Source organism: Oxyura jamaicensis, chromosome 1 (assembly GCF_011077185.1).
Source record: "Oxyura jamaicensis isolate SHBP4307 breed ruddy duck chromosome 1, BPBGC_Ojam_1.0, whole genome shotgun sequence".
NCBI classification, from domain to species: Eukaryota; Metazoa; Chordata; class Aves; order Anseriformes; family Anatidae; genus Oxyura; species Oxyura jamaicensis.
In genome coordinates this window covers 144,351,667-144,368,426 of record NC_048893.1, presented here as the reverse complement: position 1 = coordinate 144,368,426, position 16,760 = coordinate 144,351,667, and the positions used below count along the sequence as shown (strand labels likewise).

Genomic DNA, 16,760 nt, shown 5'->3' with positions numbered 1-16,760 from the left:
TTTGTTCAAAGGAGAAACAGAAATCAAAGCTTCAATACAATATCCAAGAAAACTAAGTCCCTTTCCTTTTTTGGGCACATCTTTTCTGCCAAAGCCAAAGCAGCCTGAGAGTCACCTGTAAAGGCGGAGGTAGACTGTAGCTCAATGTCCCTTTATCCTAAGAGAATGTTCTGAATCATCTGCTGAGAATGGCAGGTCCTCAGAAACACCTCACTCATATCTTGCACCTTAGGCAGAACTCATGCATAGACAACTATCAATGTAATCTCTAATCTAAAATTGTAATCCAGAGAATCTCTGTAATTGACAGTATGAGATAGTCTTCTCCAAACAGTGAGACTAGAGTCACTCATACCAGGTGGGATGAAACACTATTTGGGGGCTCTTGTCTCTCACCACTGACTACAGAAAGTGCCTAACCAGGATTACATGCTTAAGAAGGCTAAAGTTATGTGATTTGCACCTAGATCAAACCTGTTGTATGAACTACTAAGTTGGCTGTATACATCAAAGTAATTCTGAAAGGAGAAATTCTCGGGGCCGTACTCTCTTATATTGGTTAGTGATTCATGAAGAAACCAAAGCAGGAACACAGATCTTTAGCCCTGTAAAGCCTTAGATTTGATTATGTTGTTGACTCAAAAATATACACTGAAATGAAGCTCTTAGCTGTTACTAGAGCTAGTTATAGGTTTTCTTGAAGAGGAACCCGCTTTATATACTCCGGAACCCTACAGCTGTTTGTAGGTTGGTTTTTGTAAGTGTTTCTCTAAAAGTGTGTATGTCCTAATGCTTTCATGCACTTTTGATTTGGTGAATGCACTGCAATGCTGCAATTTGCTTTATTACAAAAATATTTTTCCTACTGTGATTTTCAGCTATTTGTACAGTTGAAAAAAATCATGTTTTGCACTTTCAATTCAATTCTGGACAACAGCCTGTTTGCCTGGGTTATGGCCATCTGTAAACAGGCAGTTGAATGTGTTCAGATACATATTCATGCATTTATTCTGTGATCGTAAATTTGTAAGAGCTCTTTCATGAGTACAAAATAGGAGGTTAGGCCTTTCTTCAGTAGAACAACCTATCTCATCCTCCTCCTTTCAGTACCTGTTTCTTTTCTATATACTTCTAGTTAATGTAAATATCTCTAACATTCTGTAATGGCATACCAATTATAGAATGCACCCCATCAAACCACCAGCATTCATGAGGCTTTGATCTCCTACATGAAGCAAAAAACAACACTGGACTTTTTTTTCTATCAAATTATTTTCCAGAGCTATCCTTAGATATTAGTATTTCTTATTCTTTATTTTCTTCAGTGGACAAGTGCTTATAAATCTCATGCTTTCATATGCTGACAAGTCATGTCAGTTTACTTATGTGAAGTTTCACCTTGTCTGCTTTTATTTAAGTACATGGAATAGATGCAGTTTTGGGATATGTCTTATCTATATTATGGTGTCTTAAGTATATGTCAACATAGAAAATCTAGGAGACTTTCAGAAAGCTGGAAGTCCAGCTCTTGAAACACTTTTTGTCCTGCTCATTTACTGTTCTAGTTAATTTGTTACCTTAATTATAAACTAATACTATTGCATCATCTCATGACACACGATGGTTATGATACTATTGTAAATTAACCAGGGTGGGAAAGTACGGAGCTCTTGATATAGGCATTGAGTATCTTCAACCAAGTCTAAGACATTTGAGTCAATTAGACACTCATGTTTGGGCCAAAGAAACTTAAAAAAAAATAATCTGTATGACTGTTTGGTATTTCTTCCTTTGTTGTCAAACACATCACTTAATCTACCAAATCTTCATACTTCTGGTATTTATTCCTACATGGTCTGACAGTCTTGACAGCTGTTTTCAGTCTTGCTGATCCCAAATTCTTGTTCTGTTCTAATGGCCTAGACCACAGAAAGCTATATACTGTTCATTTGTAACCATCACTTACTTCAGTAGGAAAGAACAGTGCCAAACATCTAGAAAACAGATGGAAGGGCAGCCGTAAGACATATCATTAATGATCAGAATCAAACGTGAACAGAGTTGAAGTCTTGGCATTGCTGGAGTCAGTGGGAACTTTGATTCTAAGAGCTTTTCTTCTCCACATTATGGTAATATAATGTGCTAAATATTCCTTTTTGTGAAATTTATTCCCATTCTTTTTCCTCCATGCTCATTTAATGGATACACAAGTACAGAAGGAAATACAGGATGGCATTGTGCTCAGAGCCAGTCTCTGATTAAGTGGCCTAAGTGAATTAGGCCTACTAACACTAGTAACAACACTAGTAACAACAGGTGGGTCTCCATCTCATTTATACAAAAAATCATTTGTGCACTAAAACATGCCAGGGTACCCAACAACCTAATCTGCAGGTACACATGCAGGTTTTGGGCATGGTTCGTTTTACAGTTAAACACATAAACATGTTTGTAGAACTAAGGTAACCTTGAGCCTACTGAAAATGTTCTTCTTTTCCATATGTTGTCAGTGAATGCACAGTGGAAAATTACCTTTTCTATATGTTGAAAGATCCATCAGAGTAGTTTTGTCTCTTACTTAATAATTTTTAATATATGTCAAGTGGTAAAATGTGTGTATAAAATAATGATGAAGCATGAAATTATTCATAGAGGGGAATGTTTTGCACCAATTTATGGAGATCTATCTCCTCAGAGTGATCACCCTGATAACTCTGAGGCCTGCAATATGAGAAAGACATAGACCTTTAGATCAATACTTCTGTAAATTGTCCTCTCCTACGCAGGCCATGGATCTCATTTCATGTCTCAATATGTAGATAGAACAGATGTTTGTGCTCTTGGAATATATTTGATACCAATGGCAGAAAGGAAGGCAGAAATCAAAAAGTTATGTTGATATTAACAAACACAGATGTTTCAGACCTCCAGGTAGTTTTCTCTGTCTTTTTTAATGGCAAAGACAAGAAATGTTAAGGTCCCCATGTTAGCGAGGAGAGTGGTAGAAAGGGAACACAACTATAACCATAAGCTACTTGGGTTGCTGTTTAAAAGAGAACACCTGTACAGCAAGGGTAGATTTTCACTTAACCAAAATGAAATCAGATTACTGGTTTGGAAAACTAATTTTTATGTGTGTAAACTAGTTGTGGGAGGAAACAGGTACTGAGGAGTGCTGAGGTCCGATTAAGGCATCTCTTGGAGATCCAAAGGTAGCTGCATTTTTTTACCCTTGGGTAATACCCAAGGAAAAAAACTATAGCAGTTACAGATAGATTGTGGAATACAAAAGTAACTCTTTAAAGATCATACAACATGTAAAATGGAGATACAGATAAGATCACAGGGGGAAGGCTGTTTAAAAATAATAAAGGAGCTAAATAAACACTGGCACATAGAAAAGAAAGATAAAATTCATGTAAATGTCTATGCACCATTACAGGAGGCTTAAAAACAAAAGCCAGGTTGCCAGGCATTGTAGGAGAACCTATAATCTTCATTGTGAAGCAAGGTGTAGTCGCAAAACAATGGGACATGGTTTGTCATGCATATAACCATACAGAGAGAACAGATGGTGAAAAAAGAGGTGTGGGAGTGACCTCATACCTGAAAAAAAAAAAATAAAAATCCACAGACTCTAATAATTTCTGAATAGCATAGGTCACATGATATAGCACAGACCTCCACATAGAAGCCTTCAAAACTCCTGTATGGGAGGTACCCCAGCGCTAACATCAGGAGAAAGGCTTTGGATTAAGTCCTTCCACTAACAAGCATATCAGGAGTTTTGCTATTGGCATCAGTGAGTTTAGGATTTTATTGCCTTTACAGGGGTCCTGAGGCTGCTGGCACAGCCCTACCCACTCTAGGTCTCTGCAGCATCCTCCTCCCTGAGCACTCCTGTCTGGCTGGCACACCACCAGGCTTACATCCACCAGCTGTGAGTGGAGCAGCCATATGGATGGAGAGCTGGCAGGAGGTCGAGCACCACATGCTTACAGCTGTCCCAGGACAGCTCAGAGCCATGTAGTGTTATGAGACTGGGAGAACAAACATTATTCCCAGAGATGCAAGAGGTAATTGAACCTCAGTGCCTTAAAGAAAGAGGAAGAAAGCCACTGTAGTGAATAATAACAATGGCAACATTATCCATAACATGGATATATCCACAGACTGAATATGTACATAGATTATTAAATTATTGATAACTCAGTATACTTTTTTTTTGGAATAGCTAATTCTAGAAAGAAAAATAAAAGAGCCTATTTCTGAAATGATCTTATCAGTTAAAATGTAATCTTTTCAGCTCTCCTTACAGAAGATGATGTTTTAATTACTACATAATGCTGGTGAAATAATCTGAAAATTTGTAACAGGAAACAAGTGTTGCTAGAAGAAATTAAACATGTCCATAACACACTGGCTCATCACCACCGTAAGGACAACCAAGCAGCCTAGCCGGCAGGTCTGAATGGCCCATGGAAACTTCAGTGGAGGAAAATCCCTGTGTCAGAGGCATTTGGCTTCCTCCCCTCCCATCCTCTGAGCCTGCCCCATGGGATAGGGTGCAGACTTTACCTCATGCACTCCCAGGGGCCTTCCAGAAATTCAGCTGCAAGCTACGCATCACAGGCGGCATCATTTAAGCCATTGTATTTTGAAAGTAAAATTATAAAGCTGTCTAAAAAATCAGTCAAATAAGAATGCTGTCAGTTCTAAGTATCTACTGACACCGGGGGAAAAAACAATGGAAAGGGAAGCTGCCAGAAGCCAAAGGTGAAATAACCCATACCAGGATGGAAGAGATACCAAATGAGGAGAAAGCTGTGCCCTGGAGGGGAATTTCAATTTAGAACAGCGTTCTGCTGTTTTTTTTGCTGCTTCTGTACCTGAACTTTCTGGTAAAGCTGGTAGGTTTAACCTAAAGTTATTCATGTGAATAATTGTTTGAACTCACATTTAAGTTAGGACAGAAGGGAACACATGGGTCCCATTTTTACAGTCATTGTTATGAAGGGGTTTGAAATTAACATAGAAGAGGGAGGCTTAAGGAAAATTAAAGAGACTGTTTCCCTTATTCATAACAAGACGTATCTGGGTTACAGTTAAGTAAGTACATCCTGGCTTCTTGCCTTACACTTCCTCTCCAATCAGTAATACTTATTTTTGTAATAAAATCAACTGTTACAGTGAACTTAACAGGCAAACACTGTTACCATGGCTCTTGAACTGATCAGCATAAAGCATTGTTCACCCTCAGACCTGTTATTGGTTTTGGGGAAGACACACAGAAAGTCACAGAATCACAGAACCACGGACTGGTTCAGGTGGAAAGGGCCCTCTGGAGGCCACCAGGCACCCAGCGCAGGCTGCCCAGGCCCATCTCCAGGCAGCCTTTGAAGGCCTCCAAGGCCCCCACAGCCTCTCTGGGCAGCCTGTGCCAGGGCTCCTCACCCCACAGCACAGAAGTGCTGCCTGGGGTTCAGAGGGAGCCTCCTGGGGGCCAGTTTGTGCCCAGGGCCTCTGGTCCTGGCACTGGGCACCTCTGACAAGAGCCTGTCTCTGTCCTCTCTGCAGCCTCCCCTCAGGTATTTATAGGTATTGATGTAATCTCCCTACAGACATCAATGAGATCCCCCTGAGCCTCCTCTTCTCCAGGCTGAGCAGTCCCAACTCTTTCAGCTCACAGGAGAGGTGCTCCTGTCCCTTGACCGCTTGGTAGCCCTCTGTTGCACTCTTTCCAGTATGTCCAGGTCTCTCCTGTACTGGGGAGCCCAGAACTGGACACAGTGCTCCAGGTGTGTTCTTGCCAATGCTAGATAGAGTGGTGTTCTCTATGCTGGGTGGGGTTCTCCTCAGTCCTGCCAGAGAGATCAAAGGATGTGAAAAGGACTCTGAGAGTACAGGTCAGTACTACAGAACTGATGTCATCAAAAGGGCTTTGGGTTCTACAAACATGGGACTGTGTCTGAGGATCAGCGTCTTCTTGGAAGAATCAGGATGCATGTCACCAAGTGGGTAAAGACATTTTTGCTGATAAGATAGCTAACCTCATAAGGAGGACTTTTAACTAGGAAGAGAAGAGAAAGGAGGGAGTAACCAGCAGCCCTGAGAAAGAGTGTTGGACAGGGTTGCTGAACAAAGGGCACAGTGTGATGCGATAAGGAGAGATCACAAAATCAACAAAATGAGGATGAATAAGAGTCAACTCCAGCACTTGCAGGCTAGCAAGGAAATGTCTACAAGGTGCTGTTATGGAAAAATCCTCCCTCCACCCCATACACACACTTTCTAGGAACACAACTTGATGGGGTGCCCCTTTTAAATGCCTGTACACTAACATATGTAGTATAGGGAATAAGCAAGACAAGGCACAGGTGAGTGTATGGTTGCAGGGCTACAGTCTCAGTGGGATCATGAAGATGTGGTGGGATGTCTCCCATGACTGGAGTGCTGGAATGGAAAGTTACAGGCTCTTTAGGAAGGACAGGCAGAAGTGGTGAGGAGGGGATGTCATCCACTATGTCAATGAGCAGCTGGAGCGCATAGAGCTCTGCCTGCGGATGGATAGGGAGCTGAAAGAGGGTTTATGGGTTAGGATTAAAGGGAGGGCAGGGAGAGGGGACATTATAGTGGGGTTCTGCTACAGGCAACCTGAAGAAGAAGACCAAGCAGATGAGGCCCTCTACAGTCATCTCATCTGAATATTACAAAGGTGTATACTACTCTAGGAAAACTTAAAAGCACGACTTTAGGAAAAACCTAAAAGCACAACTTGTAAATTCCAAAGGTTCTAGAGATGACAAAGGCCTCAAATTTTGTGTTCACACTGCAGTAATTGTTACTGTACATAGCAAATGACCTGAAGGGAGATTGTAGCTTTGTCATATCCAGCTCCTCCAGAAGTTTCCCTGGGCCACTGATAACTCCTCTTACACAGTTACTTTACTCTGGGTGATAAGAACATTACTGTCTTGAAAGATGGTGATAAATATGTGAGGACCAGCAGAGAACTCAAGTTATATGACCTTCACTCAGTTTGTACTAACAGGTTAACTGGAAGGATCGACCATTTACACCAGTGGTGAGGACCGAAGACAAGTGTAAGGTTTCAAAAAGTCTTTTGTTTGGGATATTGTCTAGCTGTGTATATTGTGAATTGCAGTTGCAAGGTGCTCTTCCTCCACTCAAAAAAGGCACATCTCAGAAAAACTTAAAAGAATTTATAGTAGCCTATTTTTGTTTTTGCTGTCACTATTTCTACAATAATAGTGTAAGGCCCCAGTCAGAAATAAGGGCTTTTGGAAACATAGAGGAAGATGTAGTCTCTGCCACAAAAAGACCTTATGATCCCAGAATTATCCATAGGGCCCAGTCTGCAATACGCGTATCCCTTTGAAATACCTGTACTTTGAGGGTATCCCTCAACAGGTATCTCTTCAGTTCTCTATTATATACCACCCCACAAGCTACACAGTCAATCCTAAAGCACTACATACCTTTCTACAAGTTCTTGCTTTGAAGAGAGCTACTGTTTGGAAAAATGAAAATGTTCTCAGATGAAAAGAAAATAAAAAGCGTGATGAATACATTTTATGCTCTGAAATTGCACAGTTGTCTAGCTGAGGAGATGCATTTAATGATATAAAAAACATGTAGATGAGAATACTGACATTGCATTTCAGGTCTGCCTATGCATTGTATTTTCTGACGGGATCTGTTCTTGGTGCGCTGGCTTCATGGAAGAGTGAGTGCTTTACTGTGCACAGGTTACCTGGGGCAAAGAGAAGGTTAAAAACCACACTTCACCATGAAAGGTTGGTGCTTGGTTGCAGTCTTTGCACTTAGGTGGTATATAGAAAATGCCACCGTATCCTTCTCCAGAGGTGCACACCACTGTCAGTTGGACACAGAGGAAAATAACAGCAATAAATTACAAAACAACTGGAGGAAGAAATGACATTCCTGTGGTTTGGGTGCATTAAATTCAACTGAGAGGCTTATTCGTGGAGCGTTGTCATCCTAGGCTCCCTTTGAAATCAACAGAGAAGAACAGGCACTTCCATAATGTGATTCAGATGAAGAATGGACTCACTTTTTCTCTGGAGGTTTCCTTTCTCTCTCAATTACTTTTGCAGAAGTCCTTGAACAACTCTGTTCCTAATTAGGCAACTATGCTGCTACGGTCTCAGTTAGATGCTTAGCATTGGGTGTGATAAGTTCAGGGCTTAGGTCAGAATCTGACTCACATGGTTTTGGTGCTTAATACAAATTCAGGCAGAATTTAAACACTACAACCTATACAGTCTGTCAACCACGGCCGCTTGACCGAGTGTCTGGATTAAAAATTAACAGTAAAGAATACTTAAATAGCAGTGACAGCTGGGACCGAACCTCAGGACTCTTTCATGCCTGCCCTCACCAATGGGCTGCAAAATCAAGTTCCCTCTTACCTATTCTCTCTCTGCTCCGTGGCCTCTCATAGTGAGCAGAATGAAGAACTTCTCTAGCTTGATGGGTAGGCTAAGCTCTGAGGAAAAGGGAATTGCGGTTCAAACCCCTTCAGTCTGAGAAAGGCTTAAAATCCATGTTTCCCACTTCTTGTAAGAGTGTTCAAACAATGAAGTTATTCTGAAGTGGCTGCTGCCTCTTCCTCCTCCATCATTAGCTGCTTGCTCTCAAGAGAGGACTCAGTGCTCTGGATTTCAAGTGGATGGAGGTGACTGAGGTTCAACACTTGTTCAGATCTAAACTGAGAGGTTTCCCAGGTGATTGGTAGGTGAGAATTTCAGTGACCTGCTCAGGCAGTGGAGAGAGATAGGGCCTCCGCTGCTTTGAATGATTTCAGAGGTGACTACCTTTCCCCACCAACTGTGTTTGGAATTGAGATGCCTACCTCAGGTACACTGAATCATCCTGCTGGGCCAGGGGCTGCCTGGAAACATGGCAGCACCAAAGCTGAGCAGTTCCTGTTGACAGTCTGAACACTGCCTTTATTTCATTGCACAGTTCTTAGCCATTTCTCTTTGGCATGTACCGAAGAAATGGTGTTTCCGTGACAAAAATGTTCTTCACCTCCCCATCATCTGTTAATCACAGCAGTCTGGAATAGAGGAAGGAGTACTTTCAGCAAAAGACACCCAAAACATACTCAAGGTGATCGAGAGCATTTTTTTCATCTTTCAAGATTTCCCTTCCATGAAGAATTGGTGTAGTTGTTTGTGATCATACTATAGAGTGCACTGGAGGACTGGGAACATACATACAGTTATGTACTGAAAGTTTGCCAACCTATGCTTGACATACTCTAGTCCATCCTTTGGCATAGTAATGAGCATAACAGGCAGAGAAAGTGTGTTCACTCTGCTATAAATAGCTAGTTGCATTAAGTATAACATTTACATTTGCTTGTAGTTGTCTGAATTCAGAACAAAATTCGATGCACTACAGTCATGCCAGTAGATCCTCTATCCCCCCCCCCCCACTTAATTGCACTCTTTTTTTTTTTTCTAGCTACTTTTCCTGTTCCAGTCCTCAGCATGCAAATTATGCCCACTTTCACATATTTTCTGACCAATTTAGACCTAAAATTTATGCTGCTGTTCACATCACTGCTGAAATTGGCTCAGAGCTTTCCAAGGGAGTTGCACTTGTTGACAGCAGGTATGAATATATTTCTTGGATTTGAATGCCTTCGCGTGAAAAAAAAATTGCAGAGCACTGTCAAAGCTGTGGCTGATATACTGCATAAATGTATAAAGTAAATAACCATACTTACTATGATGAATTCTAGTCTTAAACCCTAATAACCACCTTTTGCGGGTAATGAAGTTGCTGATCTTTTATGTGGAAAATATAAGCCTGGCACCCTAACATTTACATTAAAAAAAAAAAATCAAAGGCTGGTTATCAATATGCTTACTTAAATCCACAAATTCTGTATATGGATAGGTAGTTAAAAAATTACCAATTACTGCAATATCATGATGGGCTCCTCCAGCAGGAACATGAAGAAGGAAATCCCACAGGACAGCTGGAGTCTGACAACTATTTTAGAAACTTTTTTTTTTTTTTTTTTTTTTTTTTTTAGGCAGAAGGTGCTGAGCCTCATTTCAGAGGATATTGATTTTGAACTCTGTATGATATATAGACTGGCCTGATATTGACCTTTGTCAGAACTGCAGCTGAACAGTTTTCAAAGCATCTGCTTAGCAAAACAAAAGTAAACTACAGAAGCATATTTGACACAAAGCACTAACCTCTCTGGACTGTTATTTCCTTTGTTTGCTATTTAAACATGAGTTTGTAGTCTGAAAGGCAGCTTACTCAGGCTAACAAATTCTCCAAATGAAACACTGATGTTTTGGTCATATCTGATAATTTTTTTTAGAGAAAACTGATTATTTAAAAAATTGTAGAGACTTTCTCTTTTGGTAGAAAATTGCATAAGAAATTATTTCTGTAATACAAAAAAAAAAAAAAAAAAAAAAAAAGACCAAAATCCTTTACCACTGTTGATTTATTTATTTATTTATTTATTTTGGAATGAAATATTCAGTACTTTGAGGGGTAAATACTGGGGATGTTAAATCAGTATAGAAACCAGCAATGCAGATGACAATTAGCCATCCTGATGGAATGGAATGGAAGTAGCTTCTCTCATTTGTCTTTAAAGCATGTGATTCCCACTGTTATTTCATACTGTTTTTTATTAAATACAGGATAGTACTTAATAATAAACACTGCCTAAAAAATGCAGATGGATTGGCATGGCTGTGGCCACACTGAATGGGGAGACCATGCCCAGGAAGATCACTGAGGGTACTGATGGTGTCAGTACTGCTGCACTGGGTGGCTTGAAACTGGTCTGGCCCAGAAGCTCAGCTGTTGAAGTGGGTCAGTTAGGTGCTGAGAGCATCATTACAGAAAGGCAGAAGTAGGCTGCAACATATGCAAGCACTGCAAACTCCCTGAGAGCAATGAAAATCTAGTAAATGGGGTTTCAGTGCATCAAAGATCATCTGAGCAAAAAATACAATCCTGTGAAGCTGTAGCTAGTAATTGAGAAGATGGAAATAAAAAAAGGAAATTCAAAATAGAAAAATACCAATTGGAAATGAGAAAAGGGAAAATTTCAGAGAGAATTTGAATTTCCCATCAAAACTGTACTTGAGAACAGTGCTTTTCAGTGAAAAAAAAATCCTTGTGAAAACATAATTAAAACAAACAAACAACAACGAAAACACACACACACAAACCCAGGAAAGAACAGATTTCACAGTCATTGTTTTCCAAAAGGTTTTGACAGCCACTTGGCTGAATGAGCAGCTGGAAGGCCCTAGATCCACTCCAGCAGACAGGCAAAAATATACTCTTGGTAAATAGGTAAGAGTAAGAACATACACATGGGGTAATGCCACAGCCCTACCTATTGCTCTCTGGTAGGTAGGAAAGAAAAGCAAAAAAAGTCAAGTGGCTGAAGGTGCAGGGGCTGGTGTCAGGGCTGGTGTGCGAATGCTAGTAGCACTCTCTCTTCCTGTACCTTGTGCTGAGCTTGTCTGATTCCCGATCGCTCCTTTTATATTTAGTTTTTCCACAGAATAGTCAGAGAACACAATGAACATATTGAATGCTGAGGTCAGAAGCAGGCTTAGAAAAGACTAAGGAGCTCTGCACCAGCCAGCCAATGGGCAGAACAACCTCCCAGAGCCACAAATGAGTCCCAGCTCCCAGATTATAATGCAAAGGCTTCCAGCTGCAGGTCTAAGAGATTCTAAGGCCAGTGAATAGCCTTGGGCTGTCAGAAAAACAGCCCTCCACACCACCCCTTGAAAAAACAACCCAGTCGTTTGTTAGCCTAAGTAGCTGGTTTCCATTTGTGCTGAGAATAGTTTGAGTCAGAAAAAAAGGTTAGGGGTGGGAGAAGAGGAAGAGAGGTGAAGTGAGAGCAAGTATTCAAGGTCACTGCAGGTACAGCGAGACACAGAGGCCTCTATGCAGTGGGCACTGCTGCTGAGGAGGATGCAGAGCAGTTGCACCTGCAGAAGTGTACAGATGTTAAACTGATAAGACCAGCTGCTTCAGAAAGGGACAACAAGCCTAACCACGGTGAATGGCCCCTGGAGGACCGACAGGTTTGTGGGTGACACCCTCTAGTGTTCATTTCATGCAGAGAATGAGGGCGCAACGTAGGAAGGGGCTATCTAAGTTCTGTGTGGTTTAGAGAACAGCTATATAGAATTATGCAGTGATGCCATGCTTTCTGCCCCAGAAACCTAGTGTAACAGAGACCTTGTTAAATGTGAACAACTGCATAAACAGGCTATTCAGGTACACATCGGTCCCATCACCTCTTCTATGGGCACCAAGCCAAACACTGAATAAACAACATTTGACACTGAGAGAGGATTCCTGAAGCAAAGTGCTGTGGTAGGAAAATTTCCTTGCTTACTCTTTGCAGAAGGTGAGACCCAATGCACAGCAAAGCATTGGACTGACAGAGCACACACAGACTGAAGTAAAATAATGAGAAAGGTGCCAGCACAAGTGAATATGGATCAGCAAAACTTAGCTGCAAGAGGGCAATTTCTTTGTCCAAGTCTCTGACTTCTGATGCATACGCAAGATCAGAAGAGACAGCCTTTGTGTTCAGTTTATCACAGTGAGGTTCTCATTAGTATGAGTATGAGCAAGAACTTGCTGTAGAGCTTCATCATAACAAATTTTTTTAGGCATCTGAAAAAAAAGTCCCCAATACAGCACCACAGACATAGCTCATCTGCAGAAATATGATACCGTATCATATGGCACAGAACTGAAAATGACAAAATAGGCACTGATCCATTAAACAGATCGCTTCTGACAGGGCATGACATTATGGCAGAGTGTTTTAAAGAGCAAGTTTGTGTAATCATGTCTAATTACTTGGACCGAAAAAAGAGATTGACAAAACTACCAGCTAAACAAGGTCCTCACCCACACCATTGGAATCTATCATTACCTATTGGTCAAATAAGACCAACAGCACCAGTCAGGAGAGAAAACAAACAAACAAATAAAACAAGGACATCTGAGTAATTAAGAGTTGGATCCAGTGTTTCAAGTGACACGTGTCCTGTGATCACAGGGATGTGACAGCAAGAATCACCCATTTACAACGTACAGGAAAAGGGACGTGTCAAATCAGGGAACTGCAGAGGCAATTAAATATTGAATGAGCTTATTTATAACTGTGGGCATTTCTTTCCTAAATGTAGGCATATCCTCTGTCAAGTGTTTCTCTTGTTCTCTGGGCCATATTTGGGACACCTACTGTAAGAACATTATTTTTAAGTGTCAAACTGCAGAACCTAGCATGGGCATTCGGGGTGCATAATGCTGTCAGGTGGGTGAGGAAGGTATCTTCATAAGATCAAGCAGTTCCCTGGCCTATGGGATGGGTAGCATCTCAGCAACAGAAAACACAAAGCAGTGGATTGTGCCTGAACTAACACATGGTCCTAAGCAGAAGCACTGGTTCAGAGCTGCATGTATACAGAGGGCATAAATTCTACCTACAAACCTATGCCTGGTGTTTTCCTGTCAGTTGCAGTATGCCTCCAGAAATGCCAAGCTACAAGGAAGTGATGTAGAAGGAATTTAGGTGATATTAAGCCAGATCCCTAATATGCAACCTTATGTCAAGCAATGAAGCCTTGAATTTGATGTGAGCTAGTGTCATAAAGCCAGGCAAGGAGAAACAAAGAAAAGCCGTGAACAGGTGAGGTTGGCAAGGGTTTACTTCAGCAGCAGAATTTCATCTTGCCTGGTAAAAATGAAATGAATACTGCAGATGTGAGAGTAAGGGACTGAGTTATTCAAAGAGCCAGAAGAGCAATGTCTTGGCAAAGCTCCTGCAGGAGGTGTCTGAGGGAAGGAAAGAGATGGTAACAATGAAGGGAGCTGTGGCAGCAGAAGTAGGCAGTGGATTTGTCTTGACGATTCAGGAGACAAAGGAGATGGGGAGGTATTTATAGAGGCAAGCAGGGTTGGAGAAGGTATTTTCAAAATAGAGGTTGCAAGAACAAGGTTACTGTGCTTGTGTCTCCGCCACTGACTCATTACGACAATTTCCCCATCTGTAAAACTGAGATAATAATACTTACCTATCTTACAGAGGGAGGGGAGTGTGTTGTGAGGATTAATTAGCCAAGGTTTGTACAGCACTTTGAACATGTAGAGAGCGATATAAGTGCTCAGTACTAAGATTATTATTAATATGGAAGGAATAAGCCAGGGTGGGGGTGGAGAGCGAGCGAGCAAGCTTTTAAAAGATAAGAGGAAGGAAGTAACAAGAGGATGACAGAGAATAGGAAGGTATGGGATTAAGGGACAGTTTCTTAAATTAGAGGTAAACACAGGGAGACCTTACTGGAAGCTTAACTGAAGGAAGAAAATGCAGAAACTGAGCTATTAGAAGTAGAGGCCTATGAGCTCAGATGCTCTTGTCATTTTCTCTTGTTTTGTCAGCTTTGCACAACACTGTGGGATCTTTTTGTCTTTCCAGAGGTCGTTTTCTGGAGTACTGACTGCAAGTAAAATAAATGTAAGCTGTCGTACTCAAGCTTTGCTCTGGCACCAGTATTCTCACTGTATCCATGAGCTGTGGGCCTGAAAGCAGAACTGAAAAAATGGGTAGGTCCCTTGTTTGTGCTAGTTGTGCAACCTTGTCTCCCCTCCCTCCAGTAAACACATAATAAAGAAAATCAACCTCCTTTCCAACACTACTGTTAAAGATAGAAAAAGCAGTATTTTTGGTAGATCTATATAACAAAAAATGAAGTCTTTTCCTCTTCCTTTTAATGAAGTAAAGTAGATGAGGGTATTCCCTTTGCCAAGGGATTAGGGCAGGTCATTCATAGTTGGCAATTTTAAATTGACTGGACATTGCTCAAACAAGAAACAATTCCAGGACACTCAGTGGTCTGCTTTTTGAAAGGTGTAACTGCAATGGTCACCCTGACAAGGCAGTTTTCAAATTTATAATGGAAAACTAAATTTCTGTCTACCAAATGCCCAGCTTCTCTCATGTAACAGAAAAATTACATTAATTACAAAATTAAATTGTTCTGAATTTTACCTGAAATAATCAGACAAAACAGGTGGGGATGCACTCTTTGCTCCCCCAAACAAAGAAGATACAGTGCAAAATCTTGTAACTAAGATAAAATGGACTCCAAAGTCAGTGCAGATTAAAGAGTTTATTTCAGTCTATTAAAAGTCCTAATAAAAGCAATGTTATTAAAAGAGATTATTTTTATTACAGACCAGCATGTCCTTAGCTCTCCTTTGGGGATCATGGATAAAAGTTAGTGTGGTTCTAGGTACATCTAGGTACATCAAGAAACAAATTTCTTTTGGTAGTAACTGGAAATGTTACTACCAAATTTCACTGGAAATGACCTGTTAGTGTACCAAGTTCATTAGTTCATGTACCTGACTCCATGCATATCATTCAATTCATAAACACATGGAGACAAAATTTCAAAGCAGTCAATTTTTGTGCTGTGCCCAGGTCCACAGAAAGAACTACTGGGTCAAGATAGGGTACATAGCCACTTCTACAATGAGACTTAATTTACAAGTGCTTACAAAGGGGGCTGGTTGAAGCAAAGTCCATTTATAAAGCTAGGTATTTCTGAAAAATAAATAGAAAAGACCAAATATGGTTTGCATTTGCAGTGGCACCTGGTGCTAGTAGCTGGTCAGTGAGGTATCTGAAAGAAGCTGAGAACTCACCTTCTGACAGCGAATATCCATGAAAGGTTTCAAGCTGGTTGTCTTCAGCTTAAAGGCTGTTTCCTTTTGAATACATGGTCTTAATGTAGCACGAGAACACATCGGAGCTTTACTTTGGAGAAAATGCATACATTTGACCCTTGAATATAACAAAATCCAGTAATACAGAAAAAAAGAAGGTACTTTGTTGCCTGTGTTCTCCATTGAATAGTGTGAAAGCACCTTACAGGGTTATCCGGGCATTTATTGTACATTATTTAGAATGTTGACTACAGAACTTCTTGCCCTTCCTATTACAGGCCAGATTTTTTAAACTATTTTCTTTCATAGTTAATGATATGTTTCAAATTTAGCATGCTTTAGCATGGTCATGTTCTGTCTTTTCTTACACTAATAGCACAAAGTACACACACACACACTATTTAAATATTCAAGCAAACAAAATGTCTAGCAGCAACCTTGTAGGCTAACAAGGTGCCTTGGCTGTACAGCATAAACAAATGCAGAGATTCTTTATGAAGTTTGCATACAGTTCGAGTAAAGATGGCCTTTTCTAGTAATTCCTACCACCACCTAAGTCTAACTTTTTTTTTTTTTTTTTTTTTTTTTTTGTAGGATAACTACATCAATACTGCTGGTTTCTTTGCCAGTGCTTTGCATGAGAAACAGCATTCTGCCCCACCTGGGAGAGCAGTGTGTCTTTGTGTAAATAGAAGTGTGTTAATGTGGTGCTCTCCTGTTCCTTCCCTGTTCTCTATACAGGCCAGAAAGCTGTGGCGTTTTTGTTAGTTTTGTTGTTTTTTGTTTGTTTGTTTGATTGTTTGATTGTTTGCCTGTGTGTTTTCCTGGGAACTGCCTGTCCACTTATCCAGGCATTGTTGTCTTCAGACCTCCCTTCTTAACTTAGCCCTTCATTTTGTTGTTGCACTTCTTACCCTGTTACCCTCTCTGTCCCAAACTCTGAAGTGCAATTAGCAGCCATA

At 40.7% G+C, this 16,760-nt stretch overlaps 1 long non-coding RNA gene across 4 annotated transcripts in view; it reads left to right on the top strand.

The window, feature by feature from the left end:
• The window catches only part of LOC118162212, a 29,753-nt gene extending 15,168 nt beyond the window's left edge, over window positions 1-14,585 (top strand). For all 4 annotated transcript variants that reach the window (XR_004748341.1, XR_004748342.1, XR_004748340.1 and 1 more), the window contains one exon: window positions 14,575-14,585. This is a non-coding gene — a long non-coding RNA (uncharacterized LOC118162212). The remainder of the gene's footprint in view (window positions 1-14,574) is intronic.
• Window positions 14,586-16,760: the final 2,175 nt, after the last annotated feature.